Here is a 24,846-nt window from a genome sequence, read left to right on the forward strand (position 1 = left end):
AGTCTTTCTCACACCAGTACAGGCTGGGGAAGCCTGTCTTACACCAGTACAGGCTGAGGGAGCCTGTCTTACATCAATACAGACTGAGGGAGGCCTCTCTTACACCAGTGCAGGCTGAGGGAGCCTCTCTTACACCAGTACAGGCTGAGGGGGTCTCTCTTACACCAGTAGAGGCTGAGGGGGCCTCTCTTACACCAGTACAGGCTGAGGGGGACTGTCTTCCACCAGTACAGGCTGAAAGGGCCTCTCTTCCAACAGTACAGGCTGAGGGAGTCTCTCTTACACCAGTTCAGGCTGAGGGGGCCTCTCTCACACCAGTACAGGCTGAGAGGGACTGTCTTACACCCCTACAGGCTGAGGGGGCCTCTATAACACCATACAGACTGAGGGGGCCTCTCTTGCACCAGTGCAGGCCGAGGGAGCCTCTCTTACACCGCTGCAGGCTGAGGGGGCTGTCTTACACCAGTACGGGTTAAGAAGGGAGACTGTCTTAACAGTACAGATTTGGGTCGCCCTTAAATCAGTACAGGCTGAGACCCCCCTCCACGTACAGCATGAGGTAGAGCATAGTTTACCACTTCGGTATATCCTGGCGCTCTTTAAGTCCCAGGTGACCCCAGTTCAAACTATTAAAACGTAAGGTCCGTCCATCTGTTTAGCGCTTCCTAATATCCTGATAAAAATAACAGCTGTTACTATTTCCAGCTTTATGGTACACAAAACTATCGACCTTGTAAGGATGAAATGCGGGCCTCCCCTCCACACAGAAGGCAGCGAGCGACCCAGTACAGCTCTTAATGAGCGTGGGAGGTGAGATGCTGAGACTGAAGCACCGAGATAAGATGCTGAGCTGGCTCGATGGAAAGAGACTGAAAACTGCGGCTTGTGAGAGTCTGGGCGCCTCCTCCCAGGTCCGGCGGGGGCAGGGACCCTCATCTCTGGCGAGGTGTGCAGTGAAGGGGCTGCCAGGCTGCCGAGGGGTCCAATGGCCTCAGTGGGGGAGGGGCCGGAGGCGGGAGGGGGAATCTCGAAACAAAAAAAAACATTCAAACTTAAGCAAGAAGGAGGGAAGAGCGAGGGAGCAGGGGGCAGAGCTGCGGCAACGGGAGGAGCTTGGACCGGTCCAGAACCGGCCCAGGGCTGAGACTGCTCCAGAACCGGCCCAGGGCTGAGACGGCTCCAGAACAGGACGTCCCGCTCCCACCCGAACTAAGACGCCACTCCTCCCCCCCCCCTCCCCCAGCACTAAGCGCCTGCTGCAGAACCGCACTCACTGCTTCAATTAAACGCACGCCACTGTGCCAGGACCTAGAGTGCGCCAGGGCCAGAACAGGGCTCCAGAACCACAACAGAAGCACCAGAACCAGCACAGAGGGCACCAGAACGAGCACAGAGGGCACCAGAACCAGCACAGAGAGCACCAGAGCCAGCACAGAGCTCCAGAACCAGCAAAGTGCTCCAGAGCCACTACACAGATCACTTGGGCCAGCACAGAGTGCTCCAGAGCAAGCACAGAGTTTACATTACATCGAAGCGCTCCAGAACCAGTACCGGGCGCCCCGATTCCCCCACAGAGTGCTCCATGTCAAGAGTTGCAACGCACATACTGCTCTAGAAGCACAGCGGAGTGCACAGACCACTCTAGAAGCACAGCAGATAGCACAGACTGCTCTAGAACCACAGTGGAGTGCACAGACTGCTCTAGAACCACAGTGGAGTGCACAGACCGCTTTACAAGCACAACGGAGTGCACACACCACCCACAGAACGCACCAGAGGGCGTCAGAACAAAGTCAGCCCAGGCTGCTTCAAGCAGGCTCCAGAGGCAGCAGGAGGTTCTCCAGAACCACGACAGGTAGGCGAGGACTGCACCTGCCTCTTCAGAGGTTCAAGAGGGCACCCCACACCCTTCTCTCCACACCCGAGACACCCTCGTTCCTTCTTCCGCAGCCCCTTCCTGGTTCTCCCCCCTCTCCCACACTTTTTATTTCAGTCTTGCTGCTTTCAACCCTTCCCTTCGGTCCCTCTTCCTTCCACCCCGTCTTCAGCTCCTCACCTCTCTTGCCTTCTCCCCCAGCCCTCCTCTCTCACTCACCTCGCCTCTGGATCTCCTCAGCCGCCTTCACACTCCTGCGTCCCACCATGCCTCCCTCTCCATCTTTCCCCATTCTCTCTTGACCTCCTCACTTGCCCCATTGAGTCTCCCTCACCAGTTCCACCCTTACCACCCCACCCCCACTTGGGTATCTGGACCTGCTCAACCGCAGAGTCTCCATGAGCTTCTCTACCAGGGATCTCGGAGATCAGACTCTAAGCCCACATCCCTGGGCCTCTACGCCAGCAGACAACTGGGGCCCCATCATGGGGCCCAAGGCTCTGTCCTTGTTACAGGCCCTTTTCAATCCGTGGCCCTCAGACTACAAGTCTCCACCAAGGGCCCTCAGACTATCTCTCCATCATGGGCCCTCAGACTCCATGTCTCCATCCTTGGCCCTCAGACTCCAGGTCTCCATCCTGGGCCCTCAGACTCCAGGTCTCCATCCTGGGCCCTCAGACTCCAGGTCTCCATCCTGGGCCCTCAGATTCCATCTCTCATCATGGGCCCTCAGACTCCATGTCTCCATCCTTGGCCCTCAGACTCCATGTCTCCATTGTGGGCCCTCAGACTCCATGTCTCCATCCTGGGCCCTCGGACTCCACATCTCCATCCTGGGCCCTCAGACTCCAGGTCTCCACCAAGGGCCCTCAGACCATGTCTCCATCCTGGGCCCTCAGACTCCAGGTCTTTATCCTGGGCCCTCAGACTCCAGGTTTCCACCAAGGTCCCTCAGACTCCAGGTCACCATCCTGGGCCCACAGACTCCAGGTCTCCACCAAGGGCCCACAGACTTCAGGTCTCCATCCTGGGCCCTCAGACTACATGTCTCCATCCTTGGACCTCAGACTCCATGTCTCATCCTGGGCCCTCAGACTCCAGGTCTCCATCCTGGTCCCTCTGACTACACGTCTCCATCCTGGGCCCTTAGACTCCAGGTCTCCACCAAGGGCCCTCAGACTCCAGGTCTCCATCCTGGGCCCTCAGACTCCATGTCTCTATCCTGGGCCCTCAGACTCCAGGTCTCTATCCTGGGCCCTCAGACTCCAGGTCTCTATCCTGGGCCCTCAGACTCCAGGTCTCTATCCTGGGCCCTCAGACTCCAGGTCTCTATCCTGGGCCCTCAGACTCCAGGTCTCCATCCTGGGCCCTCAGACTCCATGTCTCTATCCTGGGCCCTCAGACTCCAGGTCTCTATCCTGGGCCCTCAGACTCCAGGTCTCTATCCTGGGCCCTCAGACTCCAGGTCTCTATCCTGGGCCCTCAGACTCCAGGTCTCCATCCTGGGCCCTCAGACTCCATGTCTCCATACTGGGCCCTCAGACTACACATCTCCATCCTAGGCCCTCAGACTCCATGTCTCCAACCTGGGCCCTCAGACTCCATGCATCCATCCTGGATCCCCCGACTCCGCCTCAATCCTGGGCCTTCTGGCTACATGTTTCTATATTCTGAGGGTGCTCAGAATACATCTCAATGCTGGGTCCTCAGACTATACGTCTTCGGCTATAAATCTGTATCTCAGGTCCTCAAAATATGGGTCTGTTTCACACAGGTAAATTAACACATGTAGATTTACTCATGTGTAAATCTACTACTGCACGAGTGTAGATTTATCCCCAAAAGTAGACTTCATGTCTCCAACCCCGGGTGCAGCTTCCTACAACAGAATTTACGGGTGTGAAGTTACAACTAGTAACTTTCATTCATGCACTGACATCTCTGCCACCTCGGCGGAGATCTCCCTGGGAAAAAGTCTGGGGAAAATGATTAAAGTTTATTACAGTTAAAAAAATTATAAAATAATATTTTAATATGAAATATATTAGTAAAATAATTGAAATATATTATTATAAACCTTAAATTATTAAAACGATCCAGTACAATAACTCATTAAATTGTGTGTATTTTGTTAAGTCTATTTGTAGAATTAATTCAAATTATTTATACATTTTAACACATTTAAAATAGTAATTTAGGGGTCTAATGCGATGGCCCGCCATAGGTGCGGCGGTCCCGCAGTTGGCATTAGGATGCGCCCGCCACACTGGCGGGTGCAGCCCGCATTTTTACATTGCGGCGGGTGGTGCTGCAAGCCGCACCCGCCGCAAGGTAAACAAGCATTGGCATAGCCAATAGGTCTCGCCTTTGGGACCTTATAAGTATTTAGCTATGCAACAGTTGCATAACTAAATACTTATAAGGTCCCAAAAGCGAGACCTATTGGCTATGCAAAGCGAAAGGGATCGCGATCAAACTTCAAAGCGGGCCGTGCGGCCGCGATAGTGAAAGTAATCGCAATAAAGCGCGGCGCCCGCACACATGCACTGTAGCTCCAGGCTGGCCTGGTAGCACTTTTTGGAGCCCTCTCAATAAGTCTCGCCAGACCAGCGCATGCGCTGAGTCAGGCGAAACCTAAAAATGCATGTTGTGCATTTGAAAGCACAACGTGACAGGCACCGTGCGGTGCCTGCCACCTTGTGCATGCAAATGCCATAGGTACCCCCCACCCTCCCAACACCCTGGGGGCCCGCTACAGGTCCCCAACAGCAAATTCTGCGAGCCTTTCCATGGCAGCAATGCCGCAGTGGAAAGGCAAGTGACCGCCTGCAACTTAATATGGATGGCGGTGTCTTGCAGACACCGCCACCATGTTAAGCCCATTTTCCGCCCGGTCAACTCGTCGACCGGCGGAAAAACGGCAGACGGTCTTCCCGTCCGCCGGGGTCCCCCCCACCATCGTAATAGGGCGGGGGGGGAAAAGGTAGGCTGGCGGTGAATTTTGGCGGGAGGATCGCGATCCGCCTCCCAACATAATCGGCCCCTTAATTTTAAAGCAATTAAATAATGTATTTAATACCAATAAATGGTTTATTTTTAGCGCTGTCGCTCTTTTTCCCATGGGAGTGCGCTCCCGCGGCTGAGTGGCCATGCATGGTATTTGACTTACTCCGAAGCGGGGCGGGAGTACATGTACTTTTGTTTAGTCATATTCAGGGCTGTGCTAACTTTAGAATTGTAGTTTGTGAATAGCACTGAGCTAACTGCTTCATGGATAGGTGTTTGTTGTAGTCTGTCCCTCCCTAAACCCCTCCTTCTTTTTCCCTAAATCTCTCCCATATTCTAATAAGTATTCAACATTTTCCAACCACTCACCCTTGTCCCTCCCACATTCACTATTAAAACATTGGCTTACAGGTGCAAAGATTTCCGCTGGGGATGGGGATCTCGGCATGGATAGGAGAGGTGGTCTCCCCTGCATGTTAGTGAGCAGCATGCTGTAGTACTTGAGTATTACTAATTTAGTATTAGTTCACATAGTACAAAATGCCGTTTGTGAATAGGTCCCTATGTGTCTCCAACTTTGCCCCTGAGGCTCTGTGTTTCCATCCCTACGCATGCGGCTTAGCATCTCCATCCATGCCCCTGAGGCTCTGTGTCTTCATCCTTGGCCCTGAGGCTCTGTGTCTTCATCCTTGGCCCTGAGGCTCTGTGTCTCCATCCTTGGCCCTGAGGCTCTGTGTCTTCATCCTTGGCCCTGAGGCTCTGTGTCTTCATCCTTGGCCCTGAGGCTCTGTGTCTCCATCCTTGGCCCTGAGGCTCTGTGTCTTCATCCTTGGCCCTGAGGCTCTGTGTCTCCATCCTTGGCCCTGAGGCTCTGTGTCTTCATCCTTGGCCCTGAGGCTCTGTGTCTCCATCCTTGGCCCTGAGGCTCTGTGTCTCCATCCTTGGCCCTGAGGCTCTGTGTCTCCATCCTTGGCCCTGAGGCTGTGTGCGTCCATCACAGGCTGTGAGCCCTGAGGCTATGTGTCTCCATCACTGACATTAAAGCTGTGTCTCCATTCCTGGCCTGGAGGCAGTGTGTCTCCATCCCCGTCCTGGAGGCTGTGTGCGTCCATCACAGACTGTGAGCCCTGAGGTTATGTGTCTCCATCCCTGGAGGCCGTCTGTCTCCATCCATGGTCCTGAGGCTGTGTGTCTCAATCTACAGAATATGTCTGTCTCAGGCCCTCAGACTTTGTGTCCCCATCCCAGTCTCCCTGACTATGTGTAGTCTTCATTCCAGGCCCCCAGACTATGGGGTGTATTTACAAGAACTGATGCATCGGTGCGTCAGTTTTCTTGCGCCTGCGCAAATTAATTTTATTTTATTTTTATTTGAGGTTTTATATAGCGCGAGCATGACCCGTTAGGGTATGAAAGCGCTTTACAGGGGTAAACACGTTGCGTACAGTATAGGCACAGGCAACACACAAGGATGGGGTTAGGGAATTGACTACAGTAGGACAAAAGTCAGAGCTATATATAATAAACAGCACAGTACCAAAATCAGCGAGCGACATGTCAGCAGTAAAACAAGGGGAACAATTGATACAAAAAGAGGACCAAGCAATACAGGAGATTGTGCACAGAAACATAGGTCATGAAAAGGCGGAATGTGCAATACAGGAGAGTTATTGGAGGAATTTGCTCATTAGGAAGGTTTTCGCTTCCTTTTTGAAACTTGACAAAGTAGGAATTCTTCTGATGGAGGGAGGTAGCGAGTTCCAGATTCTTGGTGCGGCCCCAGAGAACGCTTGGTTAAATATTTTTACATTGCGGAAGCGAGGTGGCTGGAGCACACGGTCTCTGGCGGACCGGGAGTTTCTGGTTCTCCCAGATATCACCCTTTTCTGGGCGAGATACTTCGGGGTGTTCGTGTACAATGCTTTGTGAGGGATGCAGGCCAGCTTGAGCTGGATTCTGCCTTCAAGAGGAGCCAGTTCAAGGCCTTCAGATGTGATTAAATGTGGTCAATTTGTTTTGAGTCAGATAGGAGTCTAGCTGCTGCGTTGAGGCAAGCTTTTAGCTTTTGCTCTAGCATGGTGCTCTAACAACACCATGGCTGCGCTGTATTTACAATACAGTGCTCCACGGAGCAGATTCACAGATGAGTCAGAAATTCTGCTGCATCTTTCGGTGCTAAAGTGATGCGTTGATGGAGTTGGTCGTAAGACTACCACAACTCCAGCAAAGCATCAGAACATAGAGGTGAGTCCCATGTTAAAAGGCCTACGTCAGTCCTTATGCCTGGTTTGAGAAGGCGTATGGATCTTGACGCAGTCAAGTCATAGAGTGACACAGTGAAAATGTATAAATTTCACTGAGTCAGTTCTATGTGGCTTTTAAATATTCCACCATGTGTCTCAGGTCCCCAGGATATCTGTATTCATCCCAGATGCACAGACTATGTCTCCATCCTAGGCCCCCCAAGGATATCCGTCTTCATCCCAGGCCCCCAGGATATCCGTCTTCACCCGAGGCCCCCAGGATATCCGTCTTCATCCCAGGCCCCCTGGATATCCGTCTTCCTCCCAGGCCCCCCAAGGATATCCGTCTTTATTCCAGGTGCCCAGGATATTCGTCTTCATCCCAGATCCACAGACTATGTCTCCATCCCAGGCCCCCCAGGATATCCGTCTTATCCCAGGCCCCCCAAGGATATCCGTCTTCATCCCAGGCCCCCCAAAGATATCCGTCTTCATCCCAGGCCCCCAGGATATCCGTCTTCATCCCAGGCCCCCAGGATGTCCATCTTTATCCCCGGTGCCCAGGATATCCGTCTTCATCCAAGGCCCCCAGGATATCCGTCTTCATCCCAGGCCCCCAGGATATCCGTCTTCATCCCAGGCCCCATTGGCTCGTGGGCGCAGTAACAAGAGGTCCTTCTCTTAGAGCCCGCACTGGCTCAAGGGAGCAGTAACAAGAGGCCCTTCTCCTGGAGCCCACACTGGCTCAAGGGGGCAGTAACAAGAGGTCCTTCTCCTAGAGCCCGCTCTAGCTCAAGGGGGCAGTAACAAGAGATCCTTCTCCTAGAGCCCACACTGGCTCAAGAGGGCAGTAACAAGAGGTCCTTCTCCTAGAGCCCACACTGGATTGAGGGGGCATTAACAAGAGCTCCTTCTACTAGAGCCCGCACAGGCTCAAGGGAGCAGTAACAAGAGGTCCTTCTCCTAGGGCCCGCACTGGCTCAAGGGGGCAGTAACAAGAGGTCCTTCTCCTAGAACCCGCACTGGCTCAAGGGGGCAGTAACAGGAGGTCCTTCTCCTAGAGGCCACACTGGCTCAAGGGCGCAGTAACAAGAGGTCCTTCTCCTGGAGCTCACACTGGCACAAGGGGGCAATAACAAGAGGTCCTTCTCCTAGAGCCCGCACTGGCTCAAGGGGGCAGCAACAAGAGGTCCTTCTCCTGGAGCCCACACTGGCTGATTGGGGCAGCAACAAGCGACCCTTCTCCTAGAGCCCTCAAAGGCTCATGGGCGCAGTAACAAGAGGTCCTTCTCCTAGAGCCCACACTGGCTCATGGGGGCAGTAACAAGAGGTCCTTCTCCTAGAGCCCACACTGGCTCAACAGCGCAGTAACAAGAGGTTCTTCTCCTAGAGCCCACACTGGTTCAAGGGGGCAGTAACAAGAGGTCCTTCTCCTAGAGCCCACACTGGCTCAAGGGGGCAGTAACAAGAAGTCCTTCTACTAGAGCCCGCACTGGCTCAAGGGCGCAGTAACAAGAGGTCCTTCTTCTAAAGCCCAGACCGGTTCAAGGGTGCAGTAACAAGAGGTCTTACTCCAGAGCCTACCTGTCTCTCAAACTAGGGCAGCAACATGGGGTCCTGTCCTACTCCAGAGCCCACCCTGGCTCTCACAGCGGTGCAGAAACATGGGGTCCTGTCCTACTCCACAGTCCACCCTGGCTCTCAAAGTAGGGCAGCAACATTGGGTCCTGCCATACTCCAGAGCCCACCCTGTCTCTCAAAGAGGAGCAGCAATATGGGGTCCTGCCCTACTACAGAATCCATCCTGGATCTTAAAGATGGGCAGCAACATGGTATCCTTTCCTACTCCAGAGCCCACTGTGGCTCTCAAAGTAGTACAGCAAAATAGGGTCTTGCGTAATCCACAGCCCACTGTAGTGTCGCGATAGCATCCCTGACGTGACACGCGATGGCGTGCGCGTCAGGTCACGTAGAGTCTACCCCCAATAAATATGACGTCACGCCTGCACGTCGGCAGAAGCGCCACGGCAGCGGAGACGGAGACAACACCACCACACGTGTCCCGAGTCTTCATTTCACCACGTGCGTCTGGCCCGCACAGTAAGGGTGTTTAGTAACAGCCTGACAACACCACAGCCCACCCTGGCTCTCAAAGAGGGGCATCAACATGGGGTGCTACTACTAGAGCCCACCCTTGGCTCTGGGGTCTCATCCTAGAACTAGCCAGATCCCTCCTAGGCGGGAGCAGCAACATGGGGCCCCACTCCAGAGTCCACCCCGGTTCTCAAAAGGGGGGGGGGGGCAGCAACATGTGTTCTAGAGTCCGTAGTTGCTCTGGGTTCTTCCTCCTAGGGCCCACACTGTCTCGGGGCTAGAGGCCACCCTACCTCTTAGAGGGGGGCAGCAACATGGGTTCTACTCCTACAGACCACCCTGGCTCTCAAAGGGGTGGGGATTCATCAGAATGGGGTCATACTCTGGGTCACTCCTTTCTATTTTACGGTGCAAAGAACTACAATAAAGTAGAATGTGGAACGATATCGGTCTCAGGCACCAACCTATACTCAAAAGAGGTGGCATTTGGTGACCGGGCAACAGGCCACTCGGGTGCAGAGGCAGACCTGAAATCTGTAGGTAGCCCAATAATTATAAAACTATACTTGTGTGTAAGGAGGTCTCTCCTAAAACAGACTGCACTTGAGGTATCTTATAACAGAGACTGCACTTGAGGTGCCCCATAATACAGACTGCACTTGAGGTATCTCCAGACACAGACTGCACTTGAGGTATCCCATAACACAGACTGCACTTGAGGTATCTCCAGACACAGACTGCACTTGAAGTATCCCATAACACAGACATAACTTCAGATATCTCTTGACAGACTGCACTTGAGGTGTTCCATAACACAGACTTGCCTTGAGGTATCCTATAACACAGACTGCACTTGAGGTATCCCATAAGGCAGACTGCACTTGAGGTGTCCTATAAAATAGACAGCACTCGAGGTGTCCCATAACATAGACTGCATTTGAGGTATCCTATAAAATAGACTACACTTGAGGTGTCCTATAAAACAGACTGCACTTGAGGTATCCTATAAAATAGACTGCACTTGAGGTGTCCCATAACACAGACTGCATTTGAGGTCCCCCATAACAGACTACACTTGAGGTATCCCATAACGCAGACTGCATTTGAGGTATCCCCTAACACAGACCGCACTTGAGGTATCCCATAACACATATTGCCCTTGAGGTCACCCATAACGCAGACTGCACTTGAGGTATCCAATAACACAGACCACACTTGAGGTATCCCATAACACAGACCGCACTTGAGGTATCCCATGACACAGACCGCACTTGTGGTATCCCATAACAGAGACTGCACTTGAGGTATCCCATAACACAGACAGCACTTGAGGTATCCCATGACACAGACCGCACTTGAGGTATCCCATAACACAGACAGCACTTGAGGTATCCCATAACACAGACTGCATTTGAGGTGCCCCATAACACAGACTGCATTGAGGTATTCCATAACACAGACCGTACTTGAGGTGCCCCTTAACAGACTACACTTGAGGTATCCCATAACGCAGACTGCATTTGAGGTATCCCATAACACAGACTGCATTTGAGGTATCCCATAACACAGACCGCACTTGAGGTGCCCCATAAGAAAATATACTTGAGGTATCCCATAACGCAGACTACACTTGAAGTATTCCATAACGCAGACTACACTTGAGGTATCTCATAACACAGACCGCACTTGAGGTATCCCATGATACAGACTGCAGTTTAGGTGCCCGCTAACAGACTACACTTGAGGTATCCCATAACGCAGACCGCACTTGAGGTATACTATAACACAGATTGCACTTGAGGTATCCCATAACACAGATTGCACTTGAGGTATCCCATAACACAGACTGCATTTGAGGTATCCCATAACACAGACCGCACTTGAGGTATCCCATAACATAGACCACACTTGAGGTGCCCCATAACAGACTACACTTGAGGTAACCCATAACGCAGACTACACTTGAGGTAACCCACAACACAGATTGCACTTGAGGTAACCCACAACACAGATTGCACTTGAGGTAACCCATAACAAAGACTGCACTTGAGGTATCCTATAACACAGACCACACTTAAGGTATCCCATAACGCAGACTGCAGTTGAGGTGCCCCATACCAGACTACACTTGAGGTATCCCATAACGCAGACTGCATTTGAGGTATCCCATAACACAGACCGCACTTGAGGTAACCCATAACACAGATTGCACTTGAGGTATCCCATAACACAGACCGCACTTGAGGTAACCCATAACACAGATTGCACTTGAGGTATCCCATAACACAGACCGCACTTGCGGTAACCCATAACACAGATTGCACTTGAGGTATCCCATAACACAGACCGCACTTGAGGTAACCCATAACACAGATTGCACTTGAGGTAACCCATAACACAGACCGCAGTTGAGGTATCCAACGACACAGATTGTACTTGAGGTCACCCATAACACAGATTGCACTTGAGGTTACCCATAACACAGACTGCACTTGAGGTATCCTATAACACATACCACACTTAAGGTATCCCATAACGCAGACTGCAGTTGAGGTGCCCCGTACCAGACTACACTTGAGGTATCCCATAACGCAGATGTCAGGTGCCCCACAATGCTTACCTCTGCCTGTGGAGCAAGTCCGCAGAGACGACAGGAGCGCCCACCCCTGTACCCACCTGACCCGTGTGGACAGTAGAACCCAGCAAGGATGAGATGGACGCAGGGAAGGGAGCCAGAATGAAAGCAGGGGGTTGAGGTGAAGGGTGTCTCGGCGCCAACAGTGGCTGCAACTATTGAACCCTGAAATACAGCTTCAAGGAAGGTTCAGTTGTGACGAGATGGCAGCATTAGGCTATCAAGAACTAAAGGAATAGCGCTCCTGCGCGTCAGTTCCACGTGTCTGGGCTTAACAAACTACTGGCATCCCTGGAAAGCAAATAGTGGAAACCCAGGGAGAACGAACAAGAACAAAATAACCCTAAGCGCTCCAGCGCGGATCTAACAAAATCATCAAAAGGCGCTCTTGCGCGGTCAAAATCAATAACTCTAAGCGCTCCTGCGCGGATCTAACAAAATCATCAAAAGGCGCTCTTGCGCGGTCAAAATCAATAACTCTAAGCGCTCCTGCGCGGATCTAACAAAATCATCAAAAGGCGCTCTTGCGCGGTCAAAATCAATAACTCTAAGCGCTCCTGCGCGGATCTACTTCTGATCACCCATAACGCAGCCGCGTTACGGTGACTCCACCAGAATGGAACGAAAGTACCTTATTGTTCCCCAGAGGGATTACGAAGACCACAGCGGGGCTCCAGTCAGGAAGGCACAGCCCGCTTCCAAGGTCTTCCGTGCAGCAGAAACAGCGTCTCGTGTCGTTCAGCACATCTAGCGAAATCCGAAGCACAGAGCCGGCGGGAAACGCGGTGTTTAAGCGTTTCCCCCGGAAGTGCTTCCGTGAACTGCTATGCTTGTCTAAGACTAGACCGTGACTCATCTCCCAGCCGGAAGTGAGTCTCTCGGCCGTTTCTGTGTGTGGTAGCGGGGAAGCGGGGGAGCGGGGAAAACGGCAGGCGCCGTGAACATGACAGTACCCCCCCCCCAAAACAGGTCCCCCCTCAACCCCGCCAGAACCTTAAATGGGGGATACAGGACGAGGACTGAGCGGATGGCTCAGATGAAAGGCACGAATCGGAATGGGAGCATGGCGAACATGGGACAATGGCTCCCAAGAACGCTCGTCCGGCCCGTACCCCTTCCAGTCAACCAGGTAGAAGAGCTTACCCTTAGTACGACGAGAACCCAGAATGGCCTTGACCTCATACTCGACATGGTCCTCCACCACCACCGGAGAAGGAGGAGAGGGAAGAGAGTCACCAGAACGGACCGGTTGCAGCAGCGAGACATGGAAGACCGGGTGAATCTTCATGTGTGGAGGGAGTGAGAGTCTCATAGCCACGGGATTAACCACCCGCTCGACCTCAAACGGACCCACAAAACGGGGCAACAGTTTCTTGGGACCGTGCACATTGAGGTGCCGAATGGACAGCCACACCCGATCACCCACACCGTACTTGGGCTCCTTCTGTCTGTGTGCATCGGCCTGTGCTTTGTAGGTGTCCTTAGCCTTGGCCAACTCAAAACGGGCTTGTTGCCAGATGCGGCGCAAGGATTCGTGATATGACCGGACTGTGGGTAACCTGCTGTCGGGGGGACCCTCCCATGCGGAGGTGCGGGGATGACGGCCATGAAGACAAAAGAAAGGAGACATTCCAATGGCCGAATGTTTACTGTTGTTATAGGCGTACTCCGCCATCCATAACACCTCGGACCATTCCTTTTCAACCATAAGCAGTAAACAACGGAGGTACTGCTCCATGGTGTGGTTGGTTCTTTCGGCCTGACCGTCGGTCTGAGGATGGTACGCCGAGGACAGGCGCACGTCCAGTTCGAGGATCCTGCATACTTCCTTCCAGAAGCGGGAGATGAATTGCGATCCCCGGTCCGTGATCACCACCGATGGAATTCCATGGAGGCGAACCACCTCGTGTACAAAGATCAAAGCCAGTTCCGCAGCCGTGGGTAGTTTCACCAGAGGCACGAAATGAGCCATCTTGGAGAGATGATCCACTATGGTGAGAATGGTGGTGTGCCCCGTCTTGGTGAGAGGGAGTTCCACCACGAAGTCCATGGAAATGGTGTGCCACGGATACGGTGGCACCGGGATGGGACGTAGAAGACCCCTAGGAGACTCGGATTTGTTCTTCCCTAAGAGACAGATGGTGCAGCTCGCCACATAGTTCTTGGTATCCGTCACCAGCGATGGCCACCAAAACTGTCGTTGTACGAGCTCAAGCGTCTTGTGGTACCCCGGATGGCCGGATAGAACATGATCATGGCACAGGCAGACTGCCTTTTGCTGACTGGTCAACCCCGGTAAATACAATTGTTGTCCATGGAACAGCAACCCATCTACGCACGTTACCCCTCCTTGTCCGTCCGCCAGAACCTCCAGGTCGGACTGCTTTGTGTCTTTTTGTACCTGAAGCATGAAGTCTGAGGATGCTACAACGCCCTGGAAGCGTGTCTCAGCGATGATGGGGACAGGCTCGGTGTTTTCTGCCTCCTCGTCGGATTCTCCTAGCCGTGATAGGGCATCGGCCTTGGCGTTGTCCTTCCCAGGTCGAAATGTGATCACGAAATTGTATTCATTAAAGAATAGAGTCCATCGAAGCTGTCTGGCGGTAAGGGCACGGGCTGACCTCAGGAATTGGAGATTCCTGTGGTCCGTGTAGATGGTAACCGTGTGCTTAGCGTCTTTCAGAAAGTGGCGCCATTCCTCGAATGCGGTCTTGATAGCGAGAAGTTCTCTGTCAGACACGGTGTAGTTGCGTTCGGCTGGTTGCAGTTTCTTGGAGTAGAAAGCCACCGGATGCAGCTGTCCTGTGCTAGTACTCCTTTGAGATAACACCCCTCCAATGGCGTGTTCAGATGCGTCTGCCTCTACAATGAAGGGCTGTTCTGTGTCTGGGTGCACCAGGACCGGGGCTATGGTAAAACGCCTCTTTAGTTCCTGAAAAGCGTCGTCTGCTGTCTGATTCCACTCAAACCGTACTCCTTTCCGCAACAAGCGGGTGATAGGAGCTACCATCCCGGAGAATCCGGTGATGAATCTCCGGTAGTAGTTGGCAAACCCCAGGAACCGTTGAACCCCTTTTACGGACTCCGGAGGAGGCCAGGACAGAATGGCGTCCACCTTCTTGCTGTCCATTTGTATGCCTGCCGGAGTGATGATGTGACCCAGAAACTCCACCGAGGTAACGTGAAAAACGCTCTTTTCCAGTTTCACGTACAAGCGATGTTTACTCAGCTGTCGTAGGATGGAACGCACATGCTGCACGTGTTCGGTGATGGATTGCGAATATATCAAGATGTCGTCTATGTAGACGATACAGAAGACGTCTAGGTAGTCCCGTAACACCTCGTCTATAAAGAACTGAAACGCCGCGGGGGCGTTACAGAGTCCGAAAGGCATGACCTGGTATTCGAACAGACCGAATTTCGTCCGAAAGGCGGTCTTCCATTCGTCACCCTTTCGGACTCTGACGAGATGGTAAGCCCCACGGAGGTCGAGCTTGGTGTATACGGAGGCGTTCTTTACCTGATCCAGAAGGTTGGTGATTAACGGCAGGGGGTAACGGTTTTTTACGGTGATGGCATTCATAGCTCGAAAGTCTATGCAGGTCCTCAGATCACCTTCCTTCTTAGATACGAAGAAAAGAGGAGAGGAAACCGGAGACCTGGAATGACGTATAAAGCCGTTGTCCAGATACTCATCCAAATAGGAGCGAAGGTGGATGTTCTCCTTTTCCGTGAGCGAATAAATTCTGCTACAAGGCAAGGTGGAGCCTGGAACGAGGTCTATACGGCAGTCGAACGACCGATGCGGTGGCAAGGTGTTAGCCCCCTTCTTGTCGAACACCTCGGCTAGGTCCTGGTATTCCTCTGGTATGGCTGGTGTAGTTACCTGGGAGACTATCCCCATTCCTCGGAGAGGAAGCGATTGTGCTTGTATAGCATGACTCCCCAGGAGATCGTCCTTCGCATAACAGGTTTCACTGCAGTATTCCGAATTCAGGTGTACTATTCTCGACACCCAATCGATGTGGGGATTGTGTTTCACCAACCATGGTAATCCCAATATCACCTTGAATTGAGGGGCATCGATAACATCAAAGCTGATTGATTCGGCGTGGTGATTAACAAAAGACATGATCAGGCTCTCTGTTTGATGCCGGATAGGACCGGAGGTGAGATCCGTACCATCAACAGCCTTGACGGTTTCAGGTTGGTCTTTTGGCACTGTAGCCATGCCCAGGGCACAGGAAAAAGCAGTATCGATAAAACTGCCTGTAGCACCGGAGTCTAACATAGCTGTCACCTGCCAGGTCCTGCCCGCCTGGTTCCGTAAGGACACTTCCATTCCTACGCGGTGACTGCCGTCAAATACCGCAGGGATCGCTAAGGTGCAAGTCGAAGAACCCAGAGGACGGATCCCCTTGTCTACTGGGTGTTTTCGTTTCCCGCCTTGTCCGTCTTGGTGATGGGCACTGCGAAAGGTCTTCTGCCCCGGGGTTTCGTTGGCTTCACCGGACATTCTCTGACGAAGTGGCCGCTTTTCCCGCAGTACAGGCATTGATTCTGCCTCCTTCGCCTTTCCCTTTCTTGGCTTGTTAAGGGCCCCCTGATGCCCCCGATCTGCATTGGTTCGGTTGTCTCGCCTTGGGAAGCGGAAGCAGGGTCCTCTCTGGCTTTTTCTACACTTTTGTCCCCGAAGGATAAGAAACGGTTTTCACTGCCTTTCCCTTTCTCGGTCCTTCGTTCCTGTAATCGGAAATTCATTTTCACCACTAGATCGATGAAAGGACCTATCTCCTCCGGTGGGTTGGGTAATTGCGCTATGAGATCCTTCAGATCATCGCGCAATCCTCGATAGAACACAGACACCTTTTTGTCTTCAGGCCAATGGGATTCGATAACAAGCCTGCTGAACGTGGTGATATAATGAAGGAGGTCCTGGCTGCCTTGCTTGAGGTTGAGCAGCTCGTTGTCCGCTGCTTGCACAAAGGTGTGACGAGCGAACATACGCCGCATGGACTCCTGAAAGGTGGGCAAGTGGTGTAGCATGGGATCGTCGTTTTCTACCAACGCAATAGACCACTGGGCGGCGTCTCCGCCCATGTAGGACAGGATGTAAGCCACCTTGGCTGCGTCGTCGGGAAAAGCCGTGTGTCTGGCCATGAAATGCAGGTGGCATTGGTGCATGAAAATACCATACTTGGTACTGTCCCCATAGAAGCGTTCAGGTGGTGCCAACTGGACTGAATGAGGGGCGATGACTTGGATGGCTGTATTCGGAGTGGTGGCAGCGGAGGACCCCCCAAAGGTAAAAATAGGTGGTCTCAAAAGACCCTCCTGACTGACCCTGGGGCTCGGGTTGGTTCCCCAAGGACTGGTGACTCCAGCTGACATCTGGCCCTGTAGGGCGGTTATGTCATGGCGCAGACTGTGGTTCTCTGCCTGCATGGTAGCCAGCATGACTGCGATGTCTTGTAAGGTAACCTCCGGGTCGCCCATGTCGTCTAGGTGGACTGATAAACGTGGGCTTCGGATTCTGTCAGGTGCCCCACAATGCTTACCTCTGCCTGTGGAGCAAGTCCGCAGAGACGACAGGAGCGCCCACCCCTGTACCCACCTGACCCGTGTGGACAGTAGAACCCAGCAAGGATGAGATGGACGCAGGGAAGGGAGCCAGAATGAAAGCAGGGGGTTGAGGTGAAGGGTGTCTCGGCGCCAACAGTGGCTGCAACTATTGAACCCTGAAATACAGCTTCAAGGAAGGTTCAGTTGTGACGAGATGGCAGCATTAGGCTATCAAGAACTAAAGGAATAGCGCTCCTGCGCGTCAGTTCCACGTGTCTGGGCTTAACAAACTACTGGCATCCCTGGAAAGCAAATAGTGGAAACCCAGGGAGAACGAACAAGAACAAAATAACCCTAAGCGCTCCAGCGCGGATCTAACAAAATCATCAAAAGGCGCTCTTGCGCGGTCAAAATCAATAACTCTAAGCGCTCCTGCGCGGATCTAACAAAATCATCAAAAGGCGCTCTTGCGCGGTCAAAATCAATAACTCTAAGCGCTCCTGCGCGGATCTAACAAAATCATCAAAAGGCGCTCTTGCGCGGTCAAAATCAATAACTCTAAGCGCTCCTGCGCGGATCTACTTCTGATCACCCATAACGCAGCCGCGTTACGGTGACTCCACCAGAATGGAACGAAAGTACCTTATTGTTCCCCAGAGGGATTACGAAGACCACAGCGGGGCTCCAGTCAGGAAGGCACAGCCCGCTTCCAAGGTCTTCCGTGCAGCAGAAACAGCGTCTCGTGTCGTTCAGCACATCTAGCGAAATCCGAAGCACAGAGCCGGCGGGAAACGCGGTGTTTAAGCGTTTCCCCCGGAAGTGCTTCCGTGAACTGCTATGCTTGTCTAAGACTAGACCGTGACTCATCTCCCAGCCGGAAGTGAGTCTCTCGGCCGTTTCTGTGTGTGGTAGCGGGGAAGCGGGGGAGCGGGGAAAACGGCAGGCGCCGTGAACATGACAGCAGACTGCATTTGAGGTATCCCATAACACAGACCACACTTGAGGTATCCCATAACACAGACAGCACTTGAGGTATCCCATGACGCAGACCGCACTTGAGGTATCCCATAACACAGACAGCACTTGAGGTATCCCATAACACAGACTGCACTTGAGGTATCCCATAACACAGACTGCATTTGAGGTGCCCCATAACACAGACTGCATTGAGGTATCCCATAACACAGACCGCACTTGAGGTGCCCCATAAGAGAATACACTTGAGGTATCCCATAATGCAGACTACACTTGAAGTATCCCATAACACAGACCGCACTTGAGGTATACTATAACACAGATTGCACTTGAGGTATCCCATAACACAGACTGCATTTGAGGTATCCCATAACACAGACCGCACTTGAGGTATCCCATAACATAGACCACACTTGAGGTGCCCCATAACAGACTACACTTTAGGTAACCCATAACGCAGACTACACATGAGGTAACCCACAACACAGATTGCACTTGAGGTAACCCATAACACAGATTGCACTTGAGGTAACCCATAACAAAGACTGCACTTGAGGTATCCTATAATACAGACCACACTTAAGGTATCCCATAACGCAGACTGCAGTTGAGGTGCCCCATACCAGACTACACTTGAGGTATCTCATAACGCAGACTGCATTTGAGGTATCCCATAACACAGACCGCACTTGAGGTAACCCATAACACAGATTGCACTTGAGGTATCCCATAACACAGACCGCACTTGAGGTAACCCATAACACAGATTGCACTTGAGGTATCCCATAACACAGACCGCACTTGAGGTAACCCATAACACAGATTGCACTTGAGGTATCCCATAACACAGACCGCACTTGAGGTAACCCATAACACAGATTGCACTTGAGGTAACCCATAACACAGACCGCAGTTGAGGTATCCTACGACACAGATTGTACTTGAGGTCACCCATAACACAGATTGCACTTGAGGTAACCCATAACACAGATTGCACTTGAGGTAACCCATAACACAGACTGCACTTGAGGTATCCTATAACACAGACCACACTTAAGGTATCCCATAACGCAGACTGCAGTTGAGGTGCCCAGTACCAGACTACACTTGAGGTATCCCATAACGCAGACTGCATTTGAGGTATCCCGTAACATAGACCACACTTGAGGTAACCAATAACACAGATTGCACTTGAGGTATCCCAAAACACAGACCGCACTTGAGGTAACCCATAACACAGATTGCACTTGAGGTATCCCATAACACAGACTGCACTTGAGGTAACCCATAACACAGATTGCAATTGAGGTAACCCATAACACAGATTGCACTTGAGGTAACCCATAACACAGATTGCATTTGAGGTAACCCATGACACAGATTGCATTTGAGGTATCCCATAACACAGATTGCACTTGAGGTAACCCATAACACAGATTGCATTTGAGGTATCCCATAACACAGATTGCATTTGAGGTAACCCATAACACAGATTGCACTTGAGGTATCCCATAACACAGATTGCACTTGAGGTATCCCATAACGCAGACGGCATTTGAGGTATCCCATAACACAGACCGCACTTGAGGTATCCCATAACAGACTACACTTGAGGTATCCCATAACACAGACTGCATTTGAGCTATCCCATAACACAGACCGCACTTGAGCTGCCCCATAACAGACTACACTTGAGGTATCCCATAACGCAGACTGCATTTGAGGTATCCCATAACACAGACCGCACTTGAGGTATCCCATACCACACACTGCAGTTGAGGTTCCCTATAACACAGACTGCAGTTGAGGTGCCCCATAACAGACTACACTTGTGGTATTCCATAACGCAGACTACATTTGAGGTATCCCATAACACAGAATGCACTTGAGGTATCCTAGAATACAGACCGCACTTGGGGTGCCCCATACCAGACTACACTTGAGGTATCCCATAACGCAGACTGCATTTGAGGAATCCCATAACACAGGCCGCACTTGAGGTAACCCATAACACAGACCGCACTTGAGGTAACCCATAACGCAGACTGAATTTGAGGTATCCCATAACACAGACCGCACTTGAGGTATCCTATAACACAGATTGCACTTGAGGTAACCCATAACACAGACTGCATTTGAGGTATCCCACAACGCAGACTACACTTGAGGTATCCCATAACACAGACCGCACTTGAGGTGCCCCATAACAGACCACACTTGAGGTATCCCATAACGCTGACTGCATTTGAGGTATCCCATAATACAGACCGCACTTGAGGTATCCCATAACACAAACTGCAGTTGAGGTGCCCAATAACAGAATATGCTTGAGGTATCCCATAACGCAGACTAAATTTGAGGTATCCTATAACACAGGCCGTACTTGAGGTGCCCCATAAAAGACTACACTTGAGGTATCCCATAAGGCAGACTGCATTTGAAGTATCCCATAACACAGCCCGCAGTTGAGGTATCCTACAACACAGATTGCACTTGAGGTCTCCCAGAACACAGATTGCACTTGAGGTAACCCATAACACAGATTGCATTTGAGGTATCCCATAACACAGATTGCACTTGAGGTAACCCATAACACAGATTGCACTTGAGGTAACCCATAACACAGCCCGAAGTTGAGGTATCCTACGACACAGATTGCACTTGAGGTAACCCATTACACAGATTGCATTTGAGGCATCCCATAACACAGATTGCACGTTAGGTAACCCATAACACAGATTGCATTTGAGGTATCCTATAACACAGACCACACTTGAGGTGCCCCAGCACAGACTACACTTGAGGTATCCCATAACACAGACCACACTTGAGGTAACCCATAACACAGATTGCATTTGAGGTATCCCATAACACAGATTGCACTTGAGGTAACCCATAACACAGATTGCACTTGAGGTAACCCATAACACAGCCCGAAGTTGAGGTATCCTACGACACAGATTGCACTTGAGGTAACCCATTACACAGATTGCATTTGAGGCATCCCATAACACAGATTGCACGTTAGGTAACCCATAACACAGATTGCATTTGAGGTATCCTATAACACAGACCACACTTGAGGTGCCCCAGCACAGACTACACTTGAGGTATCCCATAACACAGACCACACTTGAGGTAACCCATAACACAGAATGCATTTGAGGTATCCCATAACACAGATTGCACTTGAGGTAACCCATAACACAGATTGCATTTGAGGTATCCCATAACACAGATTGCACTTGAGGTAACCTATAACACATATTGCATTTGAGGTATCCCATAACATGCATTTGAGGTAACCCATAACACAGATTGCATTTGAGGTATCCTATAACACAGACCACACTTGATGTGCCCCAGCACAGACTACACTTGAGGTATCCCATAACACAGACCACACTTGAGGTAAGCCATAACACAGATTGCATTTGAGGTATCCCATAACACAGATTGCACTTGAGGTAACCCATAACACAGATTGCATTTGAGGTATCCCATAACACAGATTGCACTTGAGGTAACCCATAACACAGATTGCATTTGAGGTATCCCATAACACAGATTGCATTTGAGGTATCCCATAACACAGATTGCACTTGAGGTATCCCATAACACAGATTGCACTTGAGGTAACCCATAACACAGATTGCATTTGAGGTATCCCATAACACAGATTGCACTTGAGGTAACCCATAACACACGTTGCATTTGAGGTATTCTATAACACAGACCACACTTGAGGTGCCCCAGCACAGACTACACTTGAGGTATCCCATAAAACAGACCGCACTTGAGGTAACCCATAACACAGATTGCACTTGAGGTGCCCCATAACACAGATTGCATTTGAGGTATCCCATAACACAGACCGCACTTGAGGTATCCTATAACACAGACTGCACTTGAAGTATCCTATGACACAGACCGCACTTGAGGTATCCTACAACACAGATTGCACTTGAGGTAACCCATAAGCAGGGCCACTTAAATTATGCGATTGTGCAGCTGTGGCGATTTTTGCATACATGTAGATTTTCCGCATATTTTATCAAGTGCTGGATAATCTGCAGATTGTAATAAAAAAGATGTGTTGCTCGCTCAAACGGTTCCAAAGTTAATAAACAACTGGGGGGGGGGGGGGGCACATTCACTACAGTTATCATGCCTGTAGGACGCTGGCTTAGTATATGGTGCTCACTTATTTAAGTGAAGCACCTTGAACTAATCCAGGCAACCCTTATGGTGATTTTAGTGGTCTTTGATAACCTTTGAAAGCTCTCTAAGTGGTAGCTGTGGAGGGCAGCCTTCAGGAGTAGTCCAGAAGGAGTGTTAAGCCGCTTGTTTTACCAGGTTAATCAAGTAGTGTAGGTGAAACGGGAAAGAACCACACAGTATATATATATATAAAAATATGTATATTTATTACACAACAGATTGTGTATCTCCTACCTGGAGCTATAAACACAAATACACAATAATACTTCAATTGCAATAAGGCAAGTAGCACAAAGTACAGTGGTCTCCAGGGGGAGACCAAACCATATATTAAGAAAGTGGAATGCGAACTGCGACCAAAGTCGGGACTTGGACCAGGAGGCTCAGAGGAGCTGGGGACACAAGAAACCACCCAAGGTAAGTACCCCGGAACCCCACGGAGGCTATGTGCAGAGTGGAAAACAGCAGCGTGTCCAATAGAAGTCAATGGGAAAGTCGCTGTTGCAGTTTTGGAGAAAAAGGGCCCTTCCCAGCGAACCCTGAAGAAACCCTGTGGAAGACAGAAGATTGGAGAGTCACCTCACCTGTGGATACCCCAGGAACCAGGATACCTACATCAGGGAAGCAGGGTGCATAGGTGCGAAGTGAAGTCAGAAACCTCTGTAGACCAAAATGGAGGACTTCGGAAAGATGCCACTGACGATGACCGTGCAGGAGTCCGGTGGAATCCAAGGGTGGATTTGTGAAGTGAAGAACATGTAAGCAGAGGGGACAGAGTCTATGCCACTCGGAGGTGACAAGGAGGCACGGAACAGCAATGCCCACCAATGACAGTTGGTTCAAAAAAGTTGACAGTGACCTTGTCGCTGCAGCTGTGAGGACCAGGCTACGCTGTGAAAGACCAGGAGTCGTGTGCGAACTCTAACACGTCGGAAGTCGAACCAGGGGGTCAGTGTCGTGGAAAGCGATAAAGGAGAAACGTTGGGACCAGCAAAGTCCAAGTGACTCACCACGAGCAGGAGAGTCAGAGCAGGACCCTAGCAAGCAGGGGAGCCCACTGGAGCAGAATAAGACCTTTGAGAGGCCCACAGGCTGAAGGCACAGGAGTCGCAAGAGGACCTTGAGCAGCTCGCCAAGAAGTAAGTCCCACAGTGCAGAGGATGCAGTAAGGATGCTGCACTTGGCAGGAAGAGATGCTGGAGGCTGGAGCTTCCTGTAGCCCGAAGATCTCTTGAGGGCAGGGCTAACAAGCCTTGGCAACAGCAAGTGGACACGGTGCACAGGGGTTTGGTCCCAGCGGTTCGGACGAGGGATACAGGTCTCAAAATTGCAAAGAGGACAGGTCAGGCCCGAGGGAGTTGCAGAACCACCATCTGTGTTGCTGAGCCTTTTGAAGTTTGTGTGACATCAGGAGTAGCAGACCGGTCAGCTTCGGTGCAGTGCCTGCAGATGCAGGGGAGTGACTCCTTCACTCCAAGGGAGATTACTTCGGGTGTCCTTGATGTCCACAGGTCTGTCAAAGATTCTGGAAGAAGCTTAGACACAGAGGACGAAGAAGACTTGCAGAACAGCAAGACCAGGAGCAGCAGGAGTCTTTCTTGATGCAGTTTCAGTTCCAGATGAAGTTCAAGTGTCCAGACGGTAGAAGACTGATGTGGTTTTTGGCTCGAGTCTTGTCCTACGACAACTCTGAGGACCCACCCACAGGTAAACCCTTAAATACCCTAGGGAGGGGGTTGTGATGACTCAGGGGTCCCTCCCAGAGGAGTGGTTGGACAGAGGGGAGGATACTCTCATGTCCTTTGTCCAGTTTCGCGCCAAAGCGGGAACCAAGGTATTCTTAAACTGGCTCAAACTGGAGTATGCAAGGAGCGCACCAAATGTAACCTTCAAAGGAGTCTGGTGGTGCTGGTGAGCACCCCACCCCAGCCCAATACATTAAGTCCTGTCTGGGAGGTGGTCACACCTCCCTATAACAGGAAACCTATTGTTCTACCATCCTCTACTCGAGCTCAGCTCAGCAGCAGGAGGGCAGAATCGTGTCTGGGGTCGGCAGCAGCACTAACTTGGTGGCAGACCCTGAAAGGCTGTCAGTGTGAGATTTCTGGGGGCTTCCCAGAGAAGGCCCCATTGCATGGAATCATACCTCCAACACCGGTAATGGTGTTGGGGTATGATTCCAACATGTTTGATACCAAACATGCCCAGGTTCGGTACAGCTACTTCATAGTTAG

At 51.3% G+C, this 24,846-nt stretch overlaps 1 protein-coding gene across 1 annotated transcript in view; it reads left to right on the plus strand.

Moving 5' to 3' along the window:
• The first annotated feature begins 1,072 nt into the window (after window positions 1–1,072).
• LOC146772125 (uncharacterized) overlaps window positions 1,073–24,846 on the plus strand; it is a 68,011-nt gene continuing 44,237 nt past the window's right edge. The window contains exon 1 of the mRNA XM_085638280.1: window positions 1,073–1,855. The gene's annotated coding sequence lies outside the window, so the exon portion shown is untranslated. The remainder of the gene's footprint in view (window positions 1,856–24,846) is intronic.

This window comes from Triturus cristatus, chromosome 12 (genome assembly GCF_964204655.1).
Source record: "Triturus cristatus chromosome 12, aTriCri1.1, whole genome shotgun sequence".
Classification (NCBI taxonomy): Eukaryota; Metazoa; Chordata; class Amphibia; order Caudata; family Salamandridae; genus Triturus; species Triturus cristatus.